At 36.5% G+C, this 18,463-nt stretch overlaps 1 protein-coding gene across 2 annotated transcripts in view; it reads right to left on the reverse strand.

Annotated features, from left to right (window-relative positions):
- Positions 1-18,463, reverse strand: part of CHAT (choline O-acetyltransferase) — a 683,939-nt gene that overhangs the window by 242,546 nt on the left and 422,930 nt on the right. The window lies entirely within an intron of this gene.

The raw sequence follows: 18,463 nt of genomic DNA on the forward strand, positions 1-18,463 counted from the left end.
AAAATATCTCACGTCATACCCTTACATAAAGGCGGTCCCTCTACTGATGTATCCAACTACAGACCCATAGCCATTTTGTCACCACTTGCCAAAATCTTAGAAAAATGTATACACAAACAGATCTTAGACCACTTTCTGTCAAATAATCTATTATCTAATACACTACATGGCTTTCGACCTAGGCATAGCACCAGTACAGCTCTATTTAGCTTTACTAATACCATAAATCAACTCAAAAACAAAAAAAAACAACTAGTGTCTGCTACCTTTCTAGATATGTCAAAAACATTTGACACTGTATCTCATCAAATACTTCTCAATAAACTGGCTTTCTACCACTGCAGCTCTGAAACTCAAAGCTGGTTTCATAGCTACCTGTCAGATAGGAAACAAGCCAGTTTACGGGACAATAAACTTTCCCCTAGCTCCCTGTATGTGTAAGAGTCCCACAAGGATCTATCCTTGGCCCACTTTTATTCACAATTTTTACCAGTGACCTAAACTCCTCAGCAAATCCAGCCTCAATTATACAATATGCTGATGAAGCTTTCCTAATCTGCTCTGTTCCCTCTATCAAGGAACTCCAAGAAAAAACTCAGGCAGCCCTCCACAACATTGAAAACTACTCAACAGTCCATCAACTTATACTTAACCCCAATAAAGACCAAGCTTATGGTCTTCTATAATACCTCAACAACAACCAACCAAGCACCTTTCTCGATTTCCTCCTCCAATGGCACAAAAATAGAACCCATTGAACATACAAAACTTCTTGGTGTCACAGTTGATAGTGGACGTAAGTTTAACAAACACCTTGCACTAACAATTAAAAAGGTTCATGTCAAACTGGGCTCTCTCTATAGGGCTAAATAATATCTTACTGATCATGCCATACTCGCAACAGCCAGAACCCATCTCTTACCTTCCCTGCTTTACTGTTCCCAAATATTTACCAATCTTCACAAATCTGAACTGAATAGCCTTGAATCTTGCTATAACAAAATAGCCAAATTTGCCACTAATCAGTCTCAAAGATCTCACCATTGCTCTGCCCTTCTCCAGCTGAACTGGTTAGAGCTCCCACACCTGCTTACTCTGACTCGGCTACTAACTGCTCATACAGTCTTATACAAACCTGACAAATTTTCAGCTCTGTCTGACCTTGTCTAACCCTACACTAACCTAAAATCCATTAGGTCTGCTGCTAAAGGATTGTTGAAGGTTAACAAAACCCAAAACTCTCACCGCGTCTCGTTATACTCACATATCACTGCCAAACATTGGAATTCTCTACCTCATCATATTCTGTTCATCAGTGATGTACATTCATTTAAACAGTCCCTAAAGGAATATTTCACCAAACATAGGCTTTACTCATGTTCTCCACTAGGCTAACTAATTTAACCCCTTACTAACTTCCTTCTCTCCACCACCCATTGTCAATATCTGTCGGCAATTGAGCCTGCTTAGCTTCATTTTGTGATATTTTTATCCTGGAAAAAAAAAAAAAAAAAATATATATATATATATATATATATATATATATATATAGATATATATATAGGGTCTATATTATATCATCGGATGCTTAAAAAAGCGAACGCTGATTGATCAACCTAATTTAAGTGAAAGCTTACAATCTCGAACTGTCAGATCAGCGATTTTTTTCCCCAGGGAAAATAATTGCTGATCCAAAACACATACACACAACACTAGCACACCAAACAAACAGAAATCCACACACATACACCTAAAATCTGATACCTAACCCTACACTAAACTATGTACACACCACTAACTACCCACTTACCTTAACCCAAACCCTAACCCTAAGGTCTGCCACTATCACACACTTACCTCACCCGCTCCCTAACCCTAACTCACTTAAATCTGCCCTAACCCTCATGTCCACTCAATCGCACACACACACCTAACCCGAGCCCTAACCCTAACTCACCTAAATCACCCTAGCACTCACATCCACAAAATCGCACACTTACCTGAATCCAACCGGTAACTTTCCACCATAACACTGAAAATACTGAAGCAACAGAAACGGACAACTGAATTCTTTCCCTAGGAAAAAATTCGAATTTCTGCTACTTCGATATTTTGCAGTTTCACGAAAATAAGTTCGATCAATCAGCGTTTGCTTTTTTAAGCGTTCGAGGATATAATATAGATCCTATATATATATATATATATATATATATATATATATATATATATATATAAATATATATATATATATATATATTTGGTTGTCTGTATGAATACTATAAGCTTATTGTACTAACATTGTTATATGCTTTTAGATACAATGTCAAGGAACTTATTTATTTATTTTACATTTGTTAACCGGGATAGTCCACTTGACACAGGTCCATTTCCAGTGGAGGCCCAGGGAGAAAAGCTCCAAACACAACAATAACATGTAATATAGTATAATGCAAAGTTTGGGAAGAAAAATTACATTCAAAATGCAGTGAGTTCTAAATCAAGTAGTATGAACAGACATAGTAGACACACTTAGTAAAACAGAGTAATAATACAATAGTACTAGATTCTTTAGTCTAAAAAAAAAAACTTCAACTTCATTGATGGAAGAACATGTGTAAAACATCAGCTTCATAAAGATTATTAGTGTCTAGCTCAGAACATCAATACAGTTTTATTATATTGTATGTTTATATTTAATCTTAAAACCTAGACTTATCCATACATCTTGACGGGTGAGAAAAGAATGTTGGAGGTCTAACACAGCGGAGGGTCTAACCTGGTGTAGTGCAAGAGCATAGCCAGTTATTAATGAGATGCATTTTTAATGATGTTTTAAACTGTGTGAAGGAAGTGATAGTAGGTATGTGACTGGGTAGAGTGTTTCAGATTTTAGATATATAACTAGAGAAGAGGGAGTTCCCTGCTGTATTATTAGACTTAGTTACTGTGAGAATAACTTTGTTATTGGAGCGAAGAGTCCTGTTATTGGTGTGGCGGTGAAGTAGGTTTTGTAATGCAGGTTTTTTTTCTTGTTGATACAGAATTTTATGGACCAGAGAGTTGATTATAATGCAAGAGTTGAGAAAGCTCCAGCCAATTGAGCTGCTTCAAGGATAAGCAGTGGTGAGATCTAAATGGGGAGTCAGAGGTGAATCTAGCGATTTTGTTGTAGCAGGAGTCAAGCTTAGCTAGGTCTGCAATTCTAAAGTTGGTAAAAATAGGTGAGGCATAGAGGAGGGTAGAAATAAGGTGTTTGTGGGCTATGTAGCTTTTGTTTTTTGGCTAAGGAATTGTCTATTTCTATAGAGGGTACCTAGTTTTTGTGGACTTTCTTGATGGTCTGGGAAATAATTTTAGATTGTTATCTATCTCTACTTCCAGGAGTTTGGTGTTTTCTGTGGGAGAAAGAGTAGTTTTGTTACTGGACATGATATTAAAGGTGGTAGTTGATGAGGTGGACCTAGTAGGTTTAAAGAGCAGAAGTTTGGTCTAAGTTGGATATTGGATAGCCATGTTTCAATAGAGAGGAAAGATTATTGAGTTAATGTGTGAAGTTCCTGTAGTGAGAAAGCTGCACAAAATAACATTGAATCATCTGTGTATTGGATAACAGATGCCTTGGAAGTGGAAGAATGGAGCTTATTGGCATAGAGAGTGAACAGCAGTGGCTTAAGATGGAACCCTAGGGAATGCCAAGACTGACTGGAAGAAGGGGGGAGAGTTCTTATTTCCACAGAACAACTTGCTGATGCCTGGCTAGCTAGCTTTGGAACCAAGCTATGGAGGGTTGGGAGAGTGCTAATTTGGATAGTTCTTTGCTAAGAATGTCACTTCTAACCATGTCAAAAGCCTTTGAGAGGTCAATTGACCATTGTTTCTATGAGAGTTTACTGTATTGGAGAAGGACAAGAGGGCAGTGGTGGTACTATGGAAGGGTTGGAAGCCATGCTGAGTGTTTGACAGGAGTTTGTGTGTGTGCAAGTAGTCTATCATTTGGAAGTGTACGCACTTTTCAAGGGTTTTTGCTAGAGGGGATAGAATTGCTATAGGTTGGTAGTTTGTGAGTTCTGTGGAGTTACCTCCTTTATGCAGGGGGATTATGTGAGATATTTTCCAAATTTCAGAGACAATGGCTTCTGAAAGACAGGCTGGAATTGGAAGGAGCTATTCTTTGTGTGAGTAGTGGTGGCTTCAGAGGATGGGTGTGTGTGTTGATTTTTCTGTTGGTTGGCTAGGGTCAGTATTGTCTCAGTAAATAATTTGTTAAATTAATTGGCAATGCTGTCTGAGTTATTATCTAGAATGGGAGAGGGAGTGCCAGTTTTGCTTGGTAGTAGAAATTTGTTAATGGTGGCCCAAAATGTTTGAGGGTGATTTTAGTGCTTGATTTGAAGGCTGGAGTAGCAATTAATCTTGTCAATTTTTCTAGTTTCTTAGCTTTATTCCTAAGCTCCTGATATTTTTGTTTTGCAGCTGGGGACTTAATAGTATCCCAGTGATCCCATGCTTTATCTCTGGTTTTGAGGAGGAATTTGGTTTCTTTAGTAAGCCATGTAGTGGGATTGGATCTGGTTCTTATGGTTCTGGGAAGGGCAGGAAGATTTAATATATTTAAAAATGTGGTATTAAAGTAAATAACTGCCTCATTTAATTATAGGTTATTTCAGGAGTGTCCGGTTGCAGTGTTTTAGTTCTATGGTGAAACTGATGGGGTTAAAGTTCTTTTTACTTCTAATGAACTGGTAGACAGTGCCTTTGGGATTATGATTATGTTGTCGTAGAAGGAAGGTTGGCAGATGGTCACTTAGACCATCCGGGTGGCATCCTGCAAGAGAGGGGTGGCCTGGTTTAATAGTTAGAATCCAGTCAATGATTGATTCCCTGTTAGTTGCCTTGTCAATTCTTGTTGTTTGGATGGCTTGGTAAAGCCATGGAGGTTAAAGTGATTTGTTGGGATGGGAGAGTTACAGGTTAGCCAATCAATATTAAAATCTCCCAGAATGATGGTTTCATTTTGGAGGGATAAACACAACCAATGGAGTAGGTTTTCTAGAGCGGATATATTGTTGTCGGGGGGTATATAGCATCCAATTATGTTTATTAGTTTTTTGGAGTTGAGTTTCAGTTGAGTGAACAATATTTCTGCATTGTCAGCAGAGGGGTATTTTATGCTTAACCAGTCCAAAATGGATTCCTGCAAGTAAGGCGTCTGCAAGGTCTCAAAATACCCACACATTCCAAAAGAACAACCAGCAGATAGTGGTAGCTGTAAAATAATATATTTTTACATCAGTCAAAGCATCAGTATACAATTGTCGCAGACTGGTTTCGGCTTATACTTCTCTAAGCCTTCATCAGTGTAAAGACACAATTAAACTCAAGCATTTATATACTGTGTCATTAGCTTACAGACCAATTACAGGTGTTCATTTAATCCTGGGGCAAAAAGCCCTCCCAGTTTAATAATCCATTTTTTCTCTTTAGCATTAAGTAACTCATGCCATCCAGATTTATTGTATTTGATTCCCAAAATTATGTCTATAATAACAAAATGAAAAGAGGCTGTTTGGTGGATTTCAGTATGTTTATACAGATCATTTGTGTGTTTTTTTTATTTTTGATTTCACTAAAGTGTTCTGAAATTCTATGTTTAAACGCTCTTGATGTTTGATCTAGATAGAAAGCAGAGCACTTGCAGGTGGACAAGTAAATATCCTAATCTGAGCTGCAGTTTACAAAAAAAGGAATATCAAATACTGCACTGGTATTTTTACTACTAAAACTAATTGTTTGTAGTACCCTGCTGCATTGTGTGCAGTGACCACATGGAAAACATCCCTTGGCAATTTGTCCCTCGATAGTTCTATGTACATCAGTATCCACTGGCTCACCAGCACAAAAGAGAAGGAATTCCAGCAATTTTGAGGAGTTAAACCAAAAAGGAGGAGTGGGGGTAGAAAACATAGAAAATGAAGAGAATACGGAGGGATTATTCTGGAAGTTTGTACAGAAACAATAGCAGGAAATGTATTGAATATATCATCCTACCCTTTCTCCTCCTTGGAGTTAAGCACTCTCAATAAAGGTCTATCATATATACCTGGTTGCTTTGTGTCAGAAGAATATTTTGCCAAAGATGTGGTTGAGTTTTGCAGAATTCTTAACTTGAAGTTGTTTTTTCAGAATAAAGTAAGCACTGATTTCCATGATCGTTTTAGATACCATAAATCTACATTTTCATGTCTGATGCATCACAGTGTGCTAGCATTCCAAAATTCCACCCTTAGACATCTTCATTTCAACTCTAGGAATAGCCAGATAAAAGCTAGCAATGTAACCAAACAAGAGATGAATACTATTTCTAATTTAGCAGATAATCATGAGATAGTTATTCTGAAAGCTGACAAAGGAGGTGCTGTGGTGGTGCAGAACTGAGAACAATATGACAAAGAGACTAAAAATCAATTGGCAGACAACAGATATTATGTGCAACTTACATATAACCCTACAAGAAATTTTCAAAAACAGATAGATGAGTTTTTATCATTATCTGTTGAAGAAAGAATGATAATATCAAGAAACAACTTACAATTTTGGACCCTAGTAACCAATATATATATATATATATATATATATATATATATATATATATATATATATATATATATTCTACCAAAAATACACAAAAACCTGCATAATCCCCTTGGAAGACCAATAGTGTCTGGAAGAGGATCCATGACTGAGCCACTCTCCCAATATTTAACTAAGAATTTGAAGCCATTATTAAAGTGGGTAAGGGCTCGTCTGAAAGACACTACAGAATTCTTACAGGTCATCTCTGAAATGCAAATAGAAGATGAATGGATACTCTGCACCCTAGATGTCAAAGCCCTTTATAGCAATATTCTACATTGGGCAGGCATCTAGGCGTTAGAATATTGGTTATATTGGTTATATAGATTTAAATTGTATCCACCAGGTTTCAACACTCTTCTTCTGGGTCTAACTGAGCATGTACTAACTAAAAATGAATTTTTCTATCACAATACATGTTATCTACAAATCAAAGGTACAGCTATGGGGCATCTTTTGTTCCTATATATGCGGATATATTTATGGCATATATAGAAGAGCAAATTATATATGACAGTTCCCATAATCTGTACCTAGACCAAATAGACATTTGGAAAAGATATTTTGATGACTGCTGGATGGTATGGAGATTGGATGAGGGACATCTGGCAGAGTTCATTGAATATCTGAATGAAAATAAATGGGGAATCAAATTTACAGTAAATTATCACAAAGATAGTATTACCTTCCTGGATGTGATGATAACTAGATCTTCAGATAACACCTTGACAAAAGAAGTATATCATAAATTCCTTGAATATAATTCACTTCTCCATGCCTCCATTTATCATCCCCCTCACACATGCAGAAATATTCCTAAATCTCAATACATGAGGGTGAAACGTATATGCTCAGAGGATGACACCTATTTGCATTTTGGGGATGACCTGACCAAGAAATTTAAAGAAAGGGGCAAGCCAGAAATAAGGTCAATGCTATGGACAGGGAAACACTTTTACAATATCATAACAAGCAGGGTAGAACTAAAGGCCAACCTAGGCTAGTGACCACCTATAGTAGAAATATTGGGGCATTAATTGATAGTATGCAAAGTAACTGGAACATCCTTAGGGCGGACAATAGGCTCTCTGAAATATTGGGAGATGAATGTCAGTTCTCCTTTAGGAATGGTAAAACTTTGGCATCCTTCTTTAACCACTATAAACAAGGTGATTATAAAACTAAGGAAAGGTTACAAAGAACTATTGAGGGACAAATTGCCAAAGGATGTTTTCCATGTGGTCACTGCACACAATGCAGCAGGGTACTACAAACAATTAGTTTTAGTAGTAAAAATACCAGTGCAGTATTTGATATTCCTTTTTTTGTAAACTGCAGCTCAGATTGGATTATTTACTTGTCCACCTGCAAGTGCTCTGCTTTCTATGTAGGTCAAACATCAAGAGTGTTTAAACATAGAATTTCAGAACACAGGCTTTTGGCCCAGTTGGACACTACCCAGTTATCAAATGTAAATAAATAAATAATTTTCCAATTATGATAAATTGATGGACAGATTTATGAAGACTGTGGATTCTATTCTCTTCTATTCAATTGTTTGATGACTCAGTAAATGAACCACTCTAAGGACTTCTTTTTAGCCATAATCTAGGCAAGAGGCAAACAAAAATAACAGTGACAAATACAAAAGTAGTAAAAGCATATTAAGATAGCTGGTGCAAAATATTTGACTGAATGTGTGGAAAAGTGCACCATCAGACTATAATGACATGAAACATGAAGTAACACGTGCAGGGCAAGCCTCAGAAGTGAACTCATTGGTGGAACTATAATATCAACAAGCTTTAGAATAAAAGGAAGAGGACTTTGAACAAAAGTAAAAGGGTTAATTTCTAGAGTGTTACAGCCCTTGTCACTGAAATAAACAAAAAGGAGAGTAATAAAATCCACCAAAGCCACGTTTGAGGCTAAAATACCTACCCAAGTCAAAAACAATCACAAAGCCTTTTTATTATGTCTGTAATCTCAGAAGCCCAGTGTAGCAATGCACTGAGCTATTGTGAATAATGTTACCTACACTGAGGCTGAAGATACAGCAGACATAGTGGCTGAAAATTCAGCTATAACTTTACCCTTCTCCTCCCTCCATCTGTCCAACAAAATATACCTGAAATTGTCTGATTTCAATCTATCACACAAGACAAAGTCCTAAAAGTGCTATCAAAAGCTAAAAATACTGCATTGGTTGATCCTGATAATAGTTCTGTAAATATTCCTGGATTCATTTCAAATAGCATGAAGCATGATTTAGCCACACCCTAACAACATTGTTTAACTTCAGCCCCCACAGACATTTTGTTCCAAATGAATGGAAAACAGCTATAGTCATTTCCCTGCATAAAGGAGGATCTTCTACAGACTCAGGCAATTACAGATCCACAACCTTACCACTGCTCTAGAACAGACTCCCCATCAACATAAAATAAAGATTCCATATTCAAGCACAACTTGGATATGTATGGGTAATAAAAATATTATCCAAGGACTGCCCCCGTTCTACTAATGGACAGTAGCATCTACTAAATTCTTTATCCCATGCATGGGTCCCCTTAAATTGTTTATGGTATGATCCAAGTTATTCTTAATAGGATTAATATATAATTATTGACCACGGGATGGGTAAGGCCAATATAATACCAAATAGGATAGGTTAATTCAAGCACCAAAAGGGAAACTGACTAGGATTAAAATAGTCCACAAGGGCAGTGAGCCTAGTATTTACCTACGAACCTATAAAATAAATAGAAGGAAATTATGGTATTGGCCCATGAAACATCTACGAATTTAAATTCACTGAACTGGAAAAAATTAAAGTCCACTACATCAATATGACAGTATTTTTCCAGAGACAAACTGCACTGTACCTTGTTCCAGCAACTTAAATGTTACACACAAGACTGTAAAATCTTAAGGAAGATGGAGATCACTGGGGGGGGGGGGCTGGGTTTCCTCTCCTGCATAAGAATCTGCGACCATGGAATTATGAGTGGTGTGCCCATCATGAACGATGCAGAAAGATTTCACCAAGCAAAACTAATGTACAAGAATTTTTAATAGATTCTATTGTATTGGTACAAAAACAGATCATTACATGTGATTAAGAAAAAATATCAATATTATGGCTTTGAAAAACTGCAGAATTGTGGTATTAGTGCATTACTACATACTAAAGAATGTTGTCATTGGAGAAGAGCACTTACGTGTTTATAATTTAATTTTTGGATGAAGACTAATAAGTACATACAAAGCATGCTAAGGAATTAAATAGCATCTGAACTAGGAATGAGGTCATTGATGTAATATGAAAGGTGTCACTCAAGCTGTTAGACTGGTGACATTATGCATACATGGAAGGCCAGAATGTTATACCTTTGACCTCAGGTTATGAAACCAGTATAAATGTTGTTGTAGGTTTTTGTTTAACATTCTTAAGAATATTATAAATGAGGAGCATATAAAAATTAAGATTATACTATATGAAGTATAGAAAATGTATGCCTAATGGCTGCCCAAGGAAATAATGTCTGAAACCAATAATAAGCTGACTGGCCATCAGAAACACAGTGAACTTCCATAGGAAGTGAACAAAAGTGCACAGACAGGGATGCTGTTTGACCCTGTGTGAGCTCATCCTCTTGACTATAATGTCCTCCTCCTGTGGCACACTTGTTGGCACTGGTTTTTATTCCTAGATCCACAAACCATACTAAAAATGGATATTATACTATAATAAGCTCTTGCAGAGCACCATGCAGGTGAGAGGAGTTTCTCCCTTTTCAGTGTGCTTAGCATGTGCTGCATAGGATGACAACAGTGTGCATCCATTGTGGATTTTGGCCATCTGTTCTGGGCTGTGGCCTCTTAATACATTATCTTCTGTCAGGATTTCTTTAAAAAGATTCACAGATGAAAGCATTTGCAGCATTTTTCATCTTCATTAACTTGTCTTACGTTTACTCAGTACTAACATTCTTTTTGTTTTATTTTCTCCCCTATGTTCCAGGTAGCCATCATAAAACTTGTCCGCATAGTTGATGAGGGGTGGTGAAGTAGCTCTCTTCCTCTACTGACATACCCATAAGCAGAAAAGCTTACCTATCCTCCTTTTCTAGGCAGCTGCCTCTTGTAAGGTCTCATATCTGCACTGGAGTTAATTGATGAAATACACATCCCAGAGAAACGCAACCCTTACTCAACCAGAAGACATGAGCAGACATACTTCACATTCCTGTCTTTTTCATTCAGCACATGGGAATATAATCAAGCACAGGTCATCTGGATCTTAGCTATGGTTCCTTCCCTTTATGCCACAGAGTCCATTTACCCTGTACTAACATGTGCTTGTACCTTTGGCTTGAGTTGCTTAACCATTAACCTTAAACAACTTGTATTGTGCCTTTGTTCTAATGTGCATGAGCAATGCAGTTTAGAGGCTTGCAGAAACAAGACATTAAACCAACCAAAACGAAACTGGAAAAGCTGCAAAGGATTTTATTCCGGTACCTCGGCTGAGTGCCTTCAAAGGAATAAACATACAACTTTTTTTGCACCTTATATACATACAGGAAAAGTATTTTTGTTTTTTGATGTTCCTCTAGGTAACTTTTCCTGTATGTATTTATACTTAAAACACTCAAATGATTTTACATATGTATTTATACAAACTATGTCTCTTTAATTTGGTTTGGGTTCTTTAACTTTCTGTAATTGATTAATTAATCAATTGACTGGTGTTATGCTTAGTATATAAGGTGCAAAAAAAGTTGTATGTTTATTCCTTTGAAGGCACTCAGCCGAGGTACCGGAATAAAATCCTTTGCAGCTTTTCCAGTTTCGTTTTGGTTGGTTTAATTTGCAGTTTGTTGGGTTTTTTTTGGTTCTTTCCAAGAGACTGGATGCTTTCACAATGTCTAATTTAAACGGTAATGGATATTTGTTTGCCAACTTGGCGAAAGAAAGGGATGACAAGTTGGCTCAGTTTGATCCATGGACTGTATCTGGTAATAACACCTTTGACAAAAAGTTTGAAGATTTGAAAAAATTAAGAATTAAGGAGACCTCTTTATTTTATGATATACATTTGTTGGAGAAGTATGTTGAACTTTCTATTACACCTAGAGGTTTGAGAATTGACAAGTTGCCTGCTTATAAATTTTCAGAAGATGAGAACGCCTATTTAGAGGAATGGAAGGCAGCTTCGTTGCAGTGCACTCTTAGTTGGTTAAAGATTTTAATCAAACGCAACCAGAGAAGTCTGGGGTTAATCCAAATGCAAATCGCAGAAGGTGAGGCCAGTTTAGCTGATGAATATCCCAATTCAGCATTTTTTTCTGCCATGAAAAATATCAATGATGAAGTTTTGAAAGTAGAATGTGATGTCATCTCAAGGAAGAAGAAAAAACTTAACAGAGATGTAAATGACTTTAAAAAGAACTTGGTATACTCTTGGCAGCATAAACGGAAGAATGGTTCGCTCCAAGTGAAGGGTGCAGAAGGAAGTTCACGCAGTTCACGTAGTGGCCGGGATTCGTCAGTCTCATCGTCGGATACAGCTGTAAGAAAAGTGTTTCTTTTGAAAGAGTGGACATTACAGACGACACTGGTATAACCTCTGATACAGAAGAACAAAGTAGATGGAACTTTCGCCAGGGCTTTAAACGTAAGTCTCGACAAAAGGGTTGTAACCGAAGATACTAATTATGATACTTTGTTGGACCTTGTCTCTGTTTCTTTCTCTGCTTCCCAAAACTTTAATTTTGATGATGGCACCTGTGCTCGAAGTAACGTGAATTCTATGCATATTGTTAATTTGAGCGATTTACTTGTTACTTCCGATATGTTGCTGGTATTGAACAAGGGCAGTAAATTTGTCCCGACCAAGATACCAGCTCTTTCGGACTTACTACTAGATGTTAAACGCTTCTGTAGGAAGCTTTATTTAAAAGTATATTTTGAACTTAAAAGTATGCAGTTTGACAATGTTGCACTTAGTGGGAGCGCTAATATTGCTAATGCTGATATTGATTTTTCACCTGATACTAGTGATTTGTCCATTCTGGATGATCCTTTAATGGATCTTTCTCTTTATGAATATAACACTGAGGAAGTTGGTGATTTTACTGTGGCTGGTTTTGATTTTGAAAATATTACTGATGCCATTTCTGATTCTGTGAGCATTTCTGAGGATAATGAGCGTTTTTTTACTGGCTATGGTAAATTAACAGTACCTTGTTTGCCTGTTGCAGTTCTTTTTCCCCCCCCAAAAATTCCCTTGTTTTGAGGGTTTTTGAAAATGTTTTGTGTAAAAAAATAGAAACTGAGTATGCTGTGTTTCTTAAAAAGTTTATTAGATTTAACCTCACAAAGCCTGAATGGTTGGCTTTAAAGGAAATGAAAGAAATTTCTAATAAATATATTTTTTGCACAGCTGATAAGGGGGGCAACTGGGTTATTATGGAAAGATGTCATTATTTAAAAATGAACTATGATCTTTTATGTAATGACTGTGTTTATATGGAACTACCTAATAACCCGATTAGTGAATTTAATTCAGCACTTTTGGAAATACTGGAAAGGGGTGAAAGATTAGGCTTCCTTAATAAGAGGGATGTTAAAAGGTTATTTATTGTTAACCCTAAGGACCCTATGTTCTATGCACTTCCTAAAATACACAAAAATTTACAAGATCCCCCTGGTCGCCCCATTGTATCTTGTTGTGGAGGTTTTTTGGAACATGTAGGTATATTCCTAGATAGCATTCTTAAAAAAGAACTAAAGAATGTAACCTCTCACATTAGTAACACTAACCAGTATTGTGAGCTGATTAAAAACTTCAAATGGGATAAAACTTTTTACTGGGCTACTGTAGATGTAAAGACACTTTATTCCAGTATTAAAACTAAATTTGGCTTGGAGGCAATTGGCAAAATTTTGGGAGAGGGTCCACGCACTTATTTTGTTATTTTACTTTTAGAGTTTGCACTTACCCATAATTATTTTCTTTTTGAGCAAAGAATATTTCTTCAGAAAGAGGGGACTCCATGGGGGCTAATTTTGCCCCCACTTATGCCATCCTGTTTATGTCATACTTTGAAATTAGTTTTCTATATACTTTAGATTTTTTTCAGAAAAATGGTGTCTCTTATTACAGATATATTGATGATTTGATTTTTATCTGTAAGGGAGATAGATTGGATTTTGATAGATTTGTGGCAAGTCTTCATCAAAATAAATTTGGTCTGGAATTTGCGTATACTGTGAATTCTTGAAAAATCCAGTTTTTGGATATTTTGTTGTATGTAGATGAAAAAGAATTAGTTCAATTCAGACCTTTTAGGAAGGATACAGCCTGTAATAATTTTTTACATGCGAGCAGTGCACATCCTGCACACTTAATTGAGGCACTTCCATTTGGGGAGTTTAAACGTATCCAGGAACACACATCTGAAAGAATTCTTTTGAATTTGGAATTTGAAAATGTCAGACAGAGATTAATGACTAGAGGTTATTCTGAAAGTCTGATTAAAAAAAGTTTTGACAGATTGTTAAATTTAAACAGGACAGGCAATAGGGCAAAAAAAGTTTTTCAAAAAAGTATAAGAGACAATGAATTTGTACGTGATAATATTGATAGTATATTTTTTGTTACAAAATTTTCTCCCTTTTCTACAATGATGAAAGATGCTGTAGATTTTTTATGGCCAATTGTTTATAAAAATGATGAGATAAGTCACTTGTTTCCACATCATGTTTCTTTTTCCTATGGTAGATATGCCAATCTTAAGGAAATTTTGAAATTAAGATTTAACTTTGGTGATCCTGTTAGCTCTAGGAGTGTTACTCTGCCTCACGGCATGTTTAGATGTGGCAAATGTAAAATTTGCCAAAAAGTTAAAAATTTATCGGGCAGTATTATTAATGGGGTAAAATATACTGCCCATAATAATTTTAGCTGTAAATCATGTGGGGTAGTGTACATTATTGGCTGTGATTGTGTTCCACCTAAATATTATATTGGTCAAACAAAACGCCAATTAAAAATACGTATTTTGGAACACATGGGTGATGTTCGTAATGCTAGAACGGATAGTCAGATTTCTGAACATTTCAATACAGTTCATAATGGAATTATGGATTCCTTATTTTTTTGTGCCTTAGCCAAACCTACATCATATAATAGTGGGAATTACTTACAGAATCTGTTGAACCTTGAAAGTAGATTCATTTTGAAATTTGGCACTTTGAAACCAAGGGGTATGAATTTAGAAATTAATCTTACGATTTGATTAAGTCATTGTAACATTTATATTGTCAATAATATTATTGTTTTTTGATGTTCCTCTAGGTAACTTTTCCTGTATGTATTTATACTTAAACACTCAAATGATTTTCCATATGTATTTATACAAACTATGTCTCTTTAATTTGGTTTGGGTTCTTTAACTTTCTGTAATTGATTAATTAATCAATTGACTGGTGTTATGCTTAGTATATAAGGTGCAAAAAAAGTTGTATGTTTATTCCTTTGAAGGCACACAGCCGAGGTACCGGAATAAAATCCTTTGCAGCTTTTCCAGTTTCGTTTTGGTTGGTTTAATTTGCAGTTTGTTGTTTTTTTTGGGTTAGAAACAAGATATTTCCTGATGTTAGGAAGCGGAACATTCCAGAAAGTGGGGCAGAAATGGAAAGGACAGTCTCAAAGTTAGAAATTGTAAAGATGGGGTGGTGCAGAATTACTGTCTGGCTAAGCCCAAAGCAGGGACAAACATGACCCCAGCTTTTTGCCATACATCTGAAGTTTACACAGTTGCATTACATTTCCAAAGTTGATGGCCACATGGTTATTCAAGGAATGATGAAATGTAGATATGTATTTTAAAATGATGCACTTCTAAAAGGCCATTAATGGCAGTGATAAGTGTTTACTCAAGACATTGGTTATTTATTTGTATTATCCTGTTTAAAATGAGTTACTGAAAAAGGCTTTATGTTCATAGGTTCATAGGTTCATACTAGGCTATCTGCCCTAGGGCATTTATAAGCCTAGCCAGAGTGTGTTTGGCTTTCGCCACCCATTTTAAATGAATTTTGCTATGCCCTTTTTCGAGATTAGTATACTGTGCCTCTGTCTAACAGTGACACAGAAGTGATACCCGGGGTAAACCTACTATCTCCCATCCACTCATCAAGATTCCTCTTGAAGAGAGTCAATGAGGGACTCTGCCTAACCTGGACTGGGATTTTATTCCAGAGTGAAGGGAGCCTCTGGGTTATGAATCTGTCCCTCCAGCATGTCCTATTTATTTCAGTGCTGAGGTTCAAGTCTCTCAAGCGTGCAGCTCGATGGGATTTGGATTTTCTGAGGTGCAGCATGTCCATTAATTCCGGGTTGGACATGGCTTTATACATCAGGCACAGATTGCCTCTGAGCAGGCGGTATGCCACTGAGTAGAGCTGGAGTTTCTTTAACCGGGCAGCATATGACATCTGTTTGAGCCCTTTGATCCTCTTGGTGAGGTACTTTTGGGGTCTTTCCAGTTGCTGCAGGTGTCTGGTAAGGTACATCCCAAAAGGGGCATTGTACTCAATTATGGGCCTGATGAGGGATGAGTAAAGAGGCACGATGACCTCCCCTCATCTAGATGTGAATCCCTTCATGATTAGGTGGGCTATATAAAATGTTTTTCTAACCACTTTGGCCACGTGGTTGTCAAATGAGAGATTGCTATCAACTTGGGTCCCCAGGTCCCTAATTACTTCTTCCGTACTTAATGGATTACCACCTATGTGGTAATTTGTGGGCACTTTGTTTTTTTTTCCTTTCTGGATCATTGTTACAGCACCAAGAACAGCTCCTCCTCATACACAATGCAATTCAGTCAGCTGGGAAGACAAAAATGTGGTATATTACCTCTGGTTATGAGTGGGTGGTCTTTGGACCAATAAAGGTGATGCACCTCTTGCATTTTACATTAAAGCTATTGTTGTGTTTTATTTTTTTAGTGAACAGGTATGACGTTTTGTATGATTTTAAATACAGAAACTCACTTCTGTTTGAATATTCCAGGTTTTACTGATTCAGTTGTCCAGAACAGTGCAACTCACCATACTCTTTACAAGACTCTACAATCAGAATAAAATTTCCAAAGAACCAACTTGTGTGAGGTGTGTTCATACATATGGTGAAGTCTGTGTTTTTTGATTTTGCATTTTAATGTACATGATGCAAGGAAGACCCTCTTTGGAACTAATTCATATCAGTGGTTTCATTAAAGGTGTGGCAGATGGTGGGCATTGTGTTGTCAACTTTTTGCTCCTACAAAATATAACAAAAAATGTCAGTAGAATAGTTATTGTTAAAAATCTTAACTTGGGTCTCAAACCCTTCAGTGGGGAAACATAACATGAAGATACTAGGGGGGGACATTATGTGTAGGATGTAAGTAATTCTCATTAAGTACCAAATGATTCCTTAGAATACCTGTAACAGCTAAGTATTTAAGAGGTGGCTTTGTTAGCATTTCACTAAATTACCAGCACTGGAGGGTTGTGTAGCTAGAGCCTGTTACATTGGGAACACCACCTTCAGGCTCACACTGCATACGTTTAGAACAAATGGTGTGAGGAACATTAGCAGGGAAGACAGGGTTAGAGTATCATGAAGAAGATACTTCAAAGAGGAAAGCATACACATTTCAAGTAATCATGTTATACATTTAGTGATAAAGGAATTATCGGTGCTTTTTGAAGAGAAGCTGGGTATATGTTCGAGGATGGAGCAAATATTGCTGGCTGGATATACCTTAGAAATGGGATAGAACTGAGAAGGTGCTTTTCCCTTTGATTTGCTTTGCTGTCCTTTTAAACGTGGAATGATGTCAAGAAAATTAAAACAGTATTTCCTTCAAGCTGTAACGCTGATTCTTTTTTATATTGAAAAATGTCATTAAAATGCATTCAGTTTGTTTATTTCAGATAGAATAATGTCTAACATGAAAACATTTTCCATAATTTTGCTTTGATAATGTTATCTTCACTTGGAAAATGTCAATTTTTATAGTTCCCATTTCTTTATCTAGTGGAATCATAATATAACCCATCTGAGCTAAAGGACCTACTCTCATGGCCTTATACAGGGCTGTGACTTCAACCTTCATAAAATCTTTTTTCAGGCTAGAGTGCATCTTCCCTTAGCAGATTTCTGGATCTTTCAGTGAGAAATATACCTCCATTGTCATGATATTTCAGGAATAAATGCAGAGGCAGTGTGCTTCCTGTGAGCTAGAGCACAGCAATAGTCTTTGATGAGCAGTTTGTATATATCTATTGTAAAGAGAAAGGTAGTATAGTTCCATACGCAGAAAAATGTATATTTTATTCTGAGTGACATGTAGGAGTTGGTATTGGAGGGGAAACCAAGGGAAATGAGTGGGAGTTCATAATATATTCTAGGCATGAATATATTCTTGTCTACAACTTATCTTGCTTTGTGAATCAGCAGTCCATTTTCCTTATTGGCATGTTACTAAACTGAAAGCCAAGGCTATATGAAAGTTGAAAGTACGTGAGGGTCTAATCACAGTCTAAGTGTTTAACAATGGAAGAAAAAAAGCAAAAAAGCAACTAATTAGGGTAAGAAATAATCTCCTGCTAATATTGGTTTTATGGATATCTTAGTTTAATTTTAACTCTGACCCATAGCCAGATTTTGAGAGGCAGCCCATTTATAAATGATCTCTTTCTTTTTTGCATATCTGGAACAGAGAGCCCTTATTTACAAATGAGCAGATCATCTGCATATAATATGAGA

The sequence above is a fragment of the Protopterus annectens genome, chromosome 14.part0 (genome assembly GCF_019279795.1).
Source record: "Protopterus annectens isolate FY-2018-M chromosome 14.part0, PAN1.0, whole genome shotgun sequence".
Classification (NCBI taxonomy): Eukaryota; Metazoa; Chordata; order Ceratodontiformes; family Protopteridae; genus Protopterus; species Protopterus annectens.